The sequence below is a fragment of the Chiloscyllium punctatum genome, chromosome 30 (assembly GCF_047496795.1).
Source record: "Chiloscyllium punctatum isolate Juve2018m chromosome 30, sChiPun1.3, whole genome shotgun sequence".
In the NCBI taxonomy this organism is placed as follows: Eukaryota; Metazoa; Chordata; class Chondrichthyes; order Orectolobiformes; family Hemiscylliidae; genus Chiloscyllium; species Chiloscyllium punctatum.
In genome coordinates, this window is record NC_092768.1 from 62,740,175 (window position 1) to 62,749,273 (window position 9,099).

General features: G+C 40.5%; 1 long non-coding RNA gene across 1 annotated transcript; it reads right to left on the minus strand.

The window, feature by feature from the left end:
• Window positions 1-1,110: 1,110 nt before the first annotated feature.
• Window positions 1,111-6,124, minus strand: LOC140455531 (uncharacterized). The gene is made up of 3 exons (XR_011952914.1): window positions 5,747-6,124; window positions 3,708-4,743; window positions 1,111-3,572 (listed from the first exon to the last, which is right to left on the minus strand). It is a non-coding gene; the product is annotated as an uncharacterized lncRNA (long non-coding RNA).
• Window positions 6,125-9,099: the final 2,975 nt, after the last annotated feature.

The following is a 9,099-nucleotide window of genomic DNA, read 5'->3' on the forward strand; positions in this document are numbered from 1 at the left end:
GCTAATACCAGAATGTATCTAATTCGACTCAATCAATATTCCTTGGAAAATATTTGAGAATGTTGCACTCACAAAGATGAAATATGCAAAGTAAAGATATTCCTTGATTTTCTTTTGTTCTGAAGAACTGAGGTTCAGACTGCACATAGAATTTGATGCTTCAAAGGGATAAATATGAGAAAAAATGAAGTTCTTCTTCAGTTAAATAAACAAATGCCACTTCCTACTATATATCAATTTTTAGTTATTAATCTGTTTATGAGTTGTCTGAAATTTGTTTTTAGTTTTCCACTCACCTATTTGTATTGAGTGTAAGATTGAAATGCTGTGAAAATATCTGAGAGCATTCATTTGAAAATTGAATTTGCATATTTCTCTCTAATCTCATTTACTGCATGATGTCTTAAGTGTGTTGTGTTCAGCAAATCTAGTCAAGACTAAAAATTGTCTAATCTTAAATAAGATCTTTCATACCCAGTTATCACTCTGTTCCTAATTCATGTAAATATCGAAATTCATTGAAATCAACGGTCACACAAAACAGTGCACGTAAAGCAACACAAAGATATTCAGCTGAATACTATTCAGTGGAATAACCTGAGTAAGTATCTTATTGTTCCTGGGACAAATGACAATAGTAAGCATTTATTTGCTATTCTATGCAGTTAATGCAATTGATGTGTTATGTTTCAGTTCTGTCGTTAATGTTGATTTATATTGTTTAAACCAATAATTCAACTTCATCACGGATATTGTCTGAACTGCAATAACACAGGGAACCAAATTTTTGTCATTCTAACAATTTCTAAGCTCCGTTTGTGTTGTGTGTGTACAAGAGACAATTCAAATTATAACTATTTTTATTACAAATTGAACAAACACTGCATTTTAAATTCGTGAAATTCCTACATTTGTGCAAAAAATGTTAGTCTTCACTGAATACGTCACATTAAAAAACTGCTATTTCAAATCATGCGTGCTATAAAATTATTATTGTTTTCATTTCATTGTAAGAAAAGAACTGCTTTGAAAATGGTGATTTTATTTTCATTTCTATTCCAACATTATTATTATTACAATATTATGACAATATTATTAAAATTGCTTATATACCACGTCATTGACTGCATTGTTGTTCAGTTTCAAGCTCACTTTCATGATCTACTAATTCTCTTCCTAATTCTGACACTAATCTTTAAACATTGATCATAATATTAATCATATAAATCGATGTAATATACCTCTACAAGGAATCCAGTGGATGGAAATTCATAGTTCTTGTATGACGTACATTTTTGACTTAAAAAAGGAAGAATTTCGCTCAATAATCACTGAATGGCTCATTTTTCTTCAATCCATAAAGCTAAATACTATGTTTTATTCCTCAGTTTACTGATCTTAATAAATATCCAATCAACATCACAGCAAGATGCTTTTGAAATATTGAATAATTTTAATTCTTCATATGACAGCATTAACTATCAAATCATTGTCATTACAATAATGGCACAATTATTTAAGAAAGTCTTTTGAACAGGTATAGTGATATTCACATTTAGATTTAATTCATTATTTCTGAGTACTAATAGTACAGTATGAAAATGCGTTTATTTTTCAGGTCACCTTCCCCAGAAAGGAACCAAGGACTTCCCATTCAACGTCACTGCAAATATCTGATGTTTGCCTCATTTGAATGATCACGGTAATCTCGCCTTAAAATTCAGGAAAATGTAATTACTTTTCACTGAATTAATTCCAGTTCATTTCCAGACATTGCTCAATCACTTGCAAAAAGAGATTTTTCATTATTCCTCAATGCATTGACAAATCAATTGTTGCTGATTCATAACAAAAATAATAATTATTTAATCTAGTAGGTTGCACAAATATGGAATTATGGCACAGTACATGAACCACTGTAAAGATATTGCAGTGCACAATCTCTCAATCATTGTAAATATCATTTTTTATTTTACGTGTTGAAACATAGTTGAATTCAATTAATTATATTTGACTTTAATGCTCACATTTATTCTGTTTGTAATCATAATACGACTTACGGATGTTTCATGCAACAAAATCAAATGAGAAAGAATTAACATCTCTTTATTCTTTCATTCGACAATGGCAATAAATTTTGATTTTTAAAATTTTGAACATTTTACGAAAGAAGGGATCTTGTCTTCAGTTGAATGTTTGCATTGACTCGCTAATTCAAAGTGTCTGCTACTTATTCTCTTTGTGTTCCTATGAAAAGGAATTAAATTGTTCATATGGTTGTAAGTTCCTGGAAAATATTTGAGAATGTTGTGGTCTTAAAGGTGACAATGCTAAGTGATCGTAAGTCATCAGTTATTTTGTTAGAAAGAGCTTGATTCAAATATTTCGAACACACACACACACACACAGATTGTTATTCTGCTGTGTAATAAGGGGAAAAACAAGTCACTTTCTCCAACGTTAAGTAAATATATGCCACTTCCAATTATTCATTAGTCAGCTAATTACCTATATTTGTTATTAAAAATTGCAATTCGTCGAAATATTGTTATGACCATTGATCAAATTAAATTTTTAATTATTATTTATTCATGAATTGCCAGGAGTTTTTTTTTGTTTTCCATATACCTATTCGTATTGAATGCAAGATTGACATGATTTGACAATATTGGAGAGTGTTCATTTGAAGCTTGTTTCTTCTTATTTTTCACTGATTTTACTTATTGCATAAGATTACATGGCACCTCAGTGGTTAGCAATGCTGCCACACAGCGCCAGGGACATTGGTTTGATTTCCTCCACGGGTGATTGTGGGGACTTTGCACGTTCTCCCCAAATCTATGTGACTTTGCTGTGGTGTCCTCCCTCAATCCAAAGATGTGCAGGTTAGGTGAGCTGGTCATGCTAAATTACACATTGTGTTCAGGGATATGAGTATTAGTCAGCAGTAAATGTGAAGAAATATGATCGGGAAAAGTGTTTGGGTGGGTTCTCATTAGAGGGTCATTTTTTTCAAACATATGACTTGTTGCCACACTGAGGTAACAGGGGTGTTTCCATAGCGTCGCAAGTATTAAGGTCCGCCCTGAGATCTACGCTATGTTGGAACTGAAACGGAGGAATCGACAGAGAGGCTACAGAATGACATCGCATCTATTTGGTTTTCTTTAAATCACTGATGAGCAGGAAAATGTAAACGGGGAGGGCGAGTGGGGAAATGGATCAGTTGCAGCTCTGGTGAAAGTCCAAAGGTTCCTCTGAGAGCCCTCTGAACACACCGGACAACAGGGAAAATGCACAAAGCTGAGCAGGCCGTGTCCCAAATCATACCGTGCAGCATAGTTTCAGTCACTGTGTCTGTTTTGCAGAATAAGAGTCCCAAAGAATGTTCTCCACCCTAAAACCGGAGGTAGCATTACAATCCGAGAACGACAGATCACGATGTGAGGATGCTCTGACCTCGGAGCAAGTTCGAGATGCCACGTACTTACCTTTTACCTTAACCGTGCAATTTGCTGCAGAGATGTTCACTCCTGGACATCAGCCACATGGATACCAACTGAGTTGGAAACCTGTGTGGGAATAGACGAGAAGCGACTCAATAAATTTTGCTCAATTCCATGGTGCTTTTTAGAAATGCAGTTTCTGTTCACCTCAATCTAAAAGGCAGTTTCTGAACATAGTAACAGAAGTCAAAAGGTAATTACCTGACCCCACCCCCACTCCGGAAGAGGTGCTAACTGCCCTTGATTGCTTTTTGTTCTCGATGTGAAGAGCTCTCACGCCTCTGAGTCACCTTCACGTGTCTGGTTGCTGAGTGAGTTACAAAGAAGGAGTTTCACCAGAGCTGCAACTGCCTGACTTCCCCACTCGCCCTCACCGTTTACATTTTCCTGCTCCTCGGTGATTTCAAGAAAACCAAATGGATGCGATGTCATTCTGTAGCCTCTCTGTCGATTCCTCCGTTTCAGTTCCAAAGTGGCTTAGGTCTCGGGGCGCACCTTAATACTAGCGACACCATGAAAGCACAGATCCAGAGGTTCCTCTGAGAGTGTAATTTCTTTCATTGCTGTTGCTGATTGAATGAGTCACTGACGTGCGAACTGCTCCAAAACATGATTCAGGACCTCTGGTGCCAATTCTCGCACGTTGAATAACGACAGACAGCTTCCAAACGAGGCCTTTCAGAGACGCCTTTGGGGTACATTTAACAGACAGACAAGTTCAGGAATCCGTGGTGCATTGTGACACCAGCGCATCAGCTTCTTCCCTGTCTTTGAACCGAGCCGCCTGCGCAAGGAATGCAAATGCGGTACTGCTTTTCGAGGAAGAATCAGAACGCGGTGACTATACTCTCCAACAGAATCGCACATGATCAGAACCAGGTCAGAGAAAAACTTTACAATGCTTTGCACAGTCATTAAATGGAATTGCATTACATTTCACTACGCGAGCAGATTTGTTCAAGCAACTTCGAAGGCAGGTTTGCAGATGGGAAAGCAAGCAAGAAAGCTCCGTTCTTGTCCATGTAAAAGGCTGCACTTGAAGAACAAAGCAGTTTCTGCCCTGTTTCGAACTGGGGACTTTTCGCGTGTGAGGCGAACGTGATAACCACTACACTACAGAAACAAGCCTCAGCACCCCCTGCTGCAGCTCAGTGGCATCCAGCACTGAAAGTTGAAGCCATTCTTCGTTTCACCTTTCTGTTTCCAATAGCTCGTTGTTGTCCAGCGAAATTGACATCTTGAAAACATAAAAAAAAGACACGTGAAATTGATGACAAAATATAGACAAGAATCTCGTCAATGTTTGGACCGTAGGGCGAGGTGGAATAGGCTGGGACGACGTTTCCTGCAGCGTAACGGCTGCGACATGATCTAATGGAAGGGTTGTAAACTGAGTATTTACGTGTTTTACCCAAGTTGGGGTGAGTTGAAAACTCGAGAGCATAGGTTTTAGGTGAGTGGGCTGAAATTGACAAAGGACCTGAGGCACATTTCCCACACAGAAGGTTGTGCGTGTATGGAATGAGCTACCAGAGGAAGCAGAGGAGGGTCAGAAAATTGCATGAGTTTCTGGATAGGATGGGTTTAGAGGGTTTGGGGCCAAATACTGGGGAAGCGGACTTGTTTATATTTGGCTATGTGGTGAGCATGGACGAGATACACCGAAGTATTTGTTTCCAAGCGGTGTACCCCAATAACGTTGTGTTGCTTACACCTGCTTTAAAGGATTACTTTTTCGCGGAGCTTGCCGTCGCAATCTGTGGCACAATCGTTTAGTGTGTTCGACTGCTCACGGGAAAGGTCGTATTGCGAAACACTGCAGAAAGGAACGACTTCCTTACTTTTGCTCCGACTGACCATACTCTGTGAAATTTTCCCAGATCCTCAGTTAAGGATTTTTGCAGCTGGGAAGTTTCCTCAGAAACCCTGTTAACTCGTAAAGTATTGAGCGAATCGCAAAACAGAAAGCATTTAACACGGAACACAAACAAAGCTGGCATACCTAATGCATTTTCAGACACAGAGATGCATGAATGAAAAATGTGAGACAGTCCGAGGGCATGATTTATAAAGTAATCTCACAACTAACAACAGGACAATTCCAAACTACTCTTTCAAACATACTGCAGCCTTAGGGAACCACCACTTCCCAGACAATACTGAAAAGAGAGAAAGAAAGGAACTAATAAGAATGGGCCATAAAAAGTGAATTTCACCAATCACAGTCTCGATTAGATTACCTTTCCCTTCCGATGTCTCCAGCACGGAAACGAAGGAAATGGGAGAAATTCAACAACAGATCACATCGAAATTCGTTGGAACGATTTTCCCATTGGCCAAAAAACCAAATAACGATGAGTCCAGTCACCCCAGGACTTTGTTTCACAACAGCGATGAAATAACGGTCTCCATTCGGTTTAAGTACAAGCTCAACTTGCCTGGAACAGCACAGCTGCTTGCGAATTTCTGCGCGGGAGGCGAACACGATCATGACAGACAGAAACACTTTGAAATATTTGGCACTATCCCACACCACAGTTAATTCCCCGGGAAGCAAAGCCATTTTACTTTTGTTTTCAACATCAATACACTGGGGACAGAAACAAGCTGCAGCGTTGGAGTTGATCTGCAGAAATGGCAGTGGTGCGATTCGAACCCACGCCCCTTTCCAGACGGGAACCTAGATCCAGCGCCTTAGACCGCTCGGTCACACTACCAGACGGCCACGCGCACCATTTTCTTGCATTTCCAACTGTGCTCTCCTGCATAACAACAGATGCCAAGTCACATGAAAAGGGCTCCATGATCCCTCTCCGAGTCGCACAGCTGCTGGGATGTGCCCGTCTACAATATCAATTTCGCAGCAGATAATGAGAGCCCATCAATCCAGACAAAACTCAATGGTAAGCTGAGCCTATCTTCTCAGACTCTTTTCAGCTCCAAATCTATCTGTGAGAATATATGTTCGGTTATGATTTGGTCAAATCACCACGAGCTGCTTGACATTACTGCAATTTCGATTCTTGCTTTGCTAAATGATTTCACCCATTGCTTGAAACAGGACAAGTTTCACGTTTACACGGAACATGAAGCACACCGGACTACCATAAATCACTATCTCCCCTGAGTTTAAAATTGCAAAATCATTATCTCCTACACGCTTCCTCACTATCTAAGCTTGGTATGCTAATCCACCTGACTATCTGTCATTTTCCGAAAATCTCCTTTGGTGAAGTTGGTGATATTTGGATTCAGCTCTCCAGTTATTTCCGTAAGAAGATAAGCACTGGGCACAGGAGAACCAGCCCCACCATTTAATATGGAGATGAGTGAGCTCACATTGGTCTCAGCTGGATTTTCCAGCCTGCTCTCTCACCCTTCATCTCATTGCAAATTAAACATCTGCATCTCTTCATTAAATTGATTCATTGTCCTGGCATCTACCGCATTTTGAATAGGGAATTCCACAGATTCACAACACATTGAGATAAGTACATTCTTCCTCACGAGAATAGAATAGAGTCCATGTTGTGGTTCTGTTCACCGAGCTGGGAATTTGTCTTGCAAACGTTTGGTCCCCTGTCTAGTTGACATCCTCAGTGCTTGGGGCCGGTATATTGGGTCCAGGTCGATGTGTTTGTTGATAGAGTCTGTGGATGAATGCCATGCCTCTAGGAATTCCCTGATTGTTCTCTATTTGGCTTGCCTTATAATGGTACTGTTGTCCCAGTCGAATTCATGTCGCTTGTCGTCTATGTATGTGGCTATTAAGGATAGCTGGTTGTGTCGTTTCGTGGCTCGTTGGTGTTCGTGTATACGGATCGTTAACTGTCTTCCTGTTTGTCCGATGTAGTGTTTTGTGCAGTCCTTGCATGGTCTCTATAAATGCCGGAGGAAACAGCACAGAAGTGCTTCACAGGAGGCTCCCAAGCACTGAGGATGTCACCTAGACAGGGGACGAAACGTTTGCAAGACAAATTCCCAGCTCGGCGAATAGAACCACAACAACGAGCACTCCAGCTACAAATCTTCTCCCAAACTTTGGGGTAACTAGTGGAACACTGTGATTGTCTGGAGGAGTAACGTATTTGCTTGTAGTATTGATCTGTTAGAGGGTCAAAGTGTCACCACACCCACATGGGACCAAGTTACATTCCCAACTTGTCATAACACTGGAATCGAACAATGGGAAACAAAAAAGGATGTGACCCATTCTCCCAGACTGAAGTTTCCTCTTCTGTCCAGGATCTTCCACCTCCCTTTCTGTTTCCTTTTGTTTCATTCTGCTGTTACATTATTGACTTGCAGCAACTGAAGGGAAAGGAAGTGAACCCAGAAAGGATGCTGAGTCTAACCAGGGACAGGAAGTGGTGGCATAGAACTGTTTATCAAAAACTCGATGAGAATGGGGAGGGTGTACATTCGAGGGTAGTAGCGTCAGAATGGTCGGAGAGAGGAAGTGGTCTGGAGGGTTACAGCTTTGGGGGAAGAAAGGGGAAAAAGATATTCCAGAGAAACTAGAATTGTCTGTTCTGAATTTCTAATCTGTGCATATTCCTTTATACAGGTTGCTAGATGGTGAAGATTTGCAGACTGATATCTCAACATCATTTGCCAATCATGATAAAGTTAACCAGAATTTGAAGAATCAAAGATGGAGAATCACTCGGCTAAAATCCTGAAACACTCTCCTCACAGCATTGTCGGTCTCTCTGCGCCAAATGGACTGTGAATGGTACAAGACAGCAGCTCTCTACCATCTTCTCGAGGGTAACGAGAGATGGGGAATATGTGCTGGCTGAGCCAGTGATGCCCATATCCTGGAAATGGGTTCCATCTGGAGTTGCTGAACCCTAGTTGATGTTACTGTAGGATGAAGAGGGACGCTGAGTGCATCTTCCAGGAGGCTGCACCATCACATTACCCCTGCCTACATCCACACAGTAACACACCAAAACAACTGGATCAAAAGGCAGTTAAGCCAAATGAGGACTTAGATATAGTTCTCCGAGGTCAAGTCATGAAATTGGATTGGAACAAAGCAGGAACAGGAGACTGAGCTGCATGGTTAGCTGTTTCCCCTTGAATGGTGGAGCAGGATTGAAAGGCTGAATACCCTCCTGCTGCTATCTCCCAGGTATGTATATAGCCACGGAGCCCGGGTAGGAAGAAGTAGGCAGGGCAGGGATTCTCCAGGAGATTGCACCTCCACATCAGTTTTCAGTGAGGGATGGTTTAATGGATTTTATTTAACATTTGTCTTTAACACAAGGTTTATGAATTTGGTTTTAAAATGTTGTATCTATTTATTCCACAATAAATAAAACTAAAAGAAAAGAAATGAAACTAACTGAATATAACAGTTTTTAAAAATTTCAAACGCCCTGTAAAACAAGATCGTGTCTTTTCCCGGACACCATTTCTTTCCAGTTACTCAAACTCCAGGGAAATATTCCCTCCCTGTCTGAACCTTTGGTTTGATTTAACTGCTTTTCAGTTCTCCTTCTGTGAGCTGTGAAGTGTTCTTCCCCCCCTCCCCCCCCCCCCCCCCCCATTTCTCCTACCAAGAAGTGTTATCTCACACAGCTGAGCA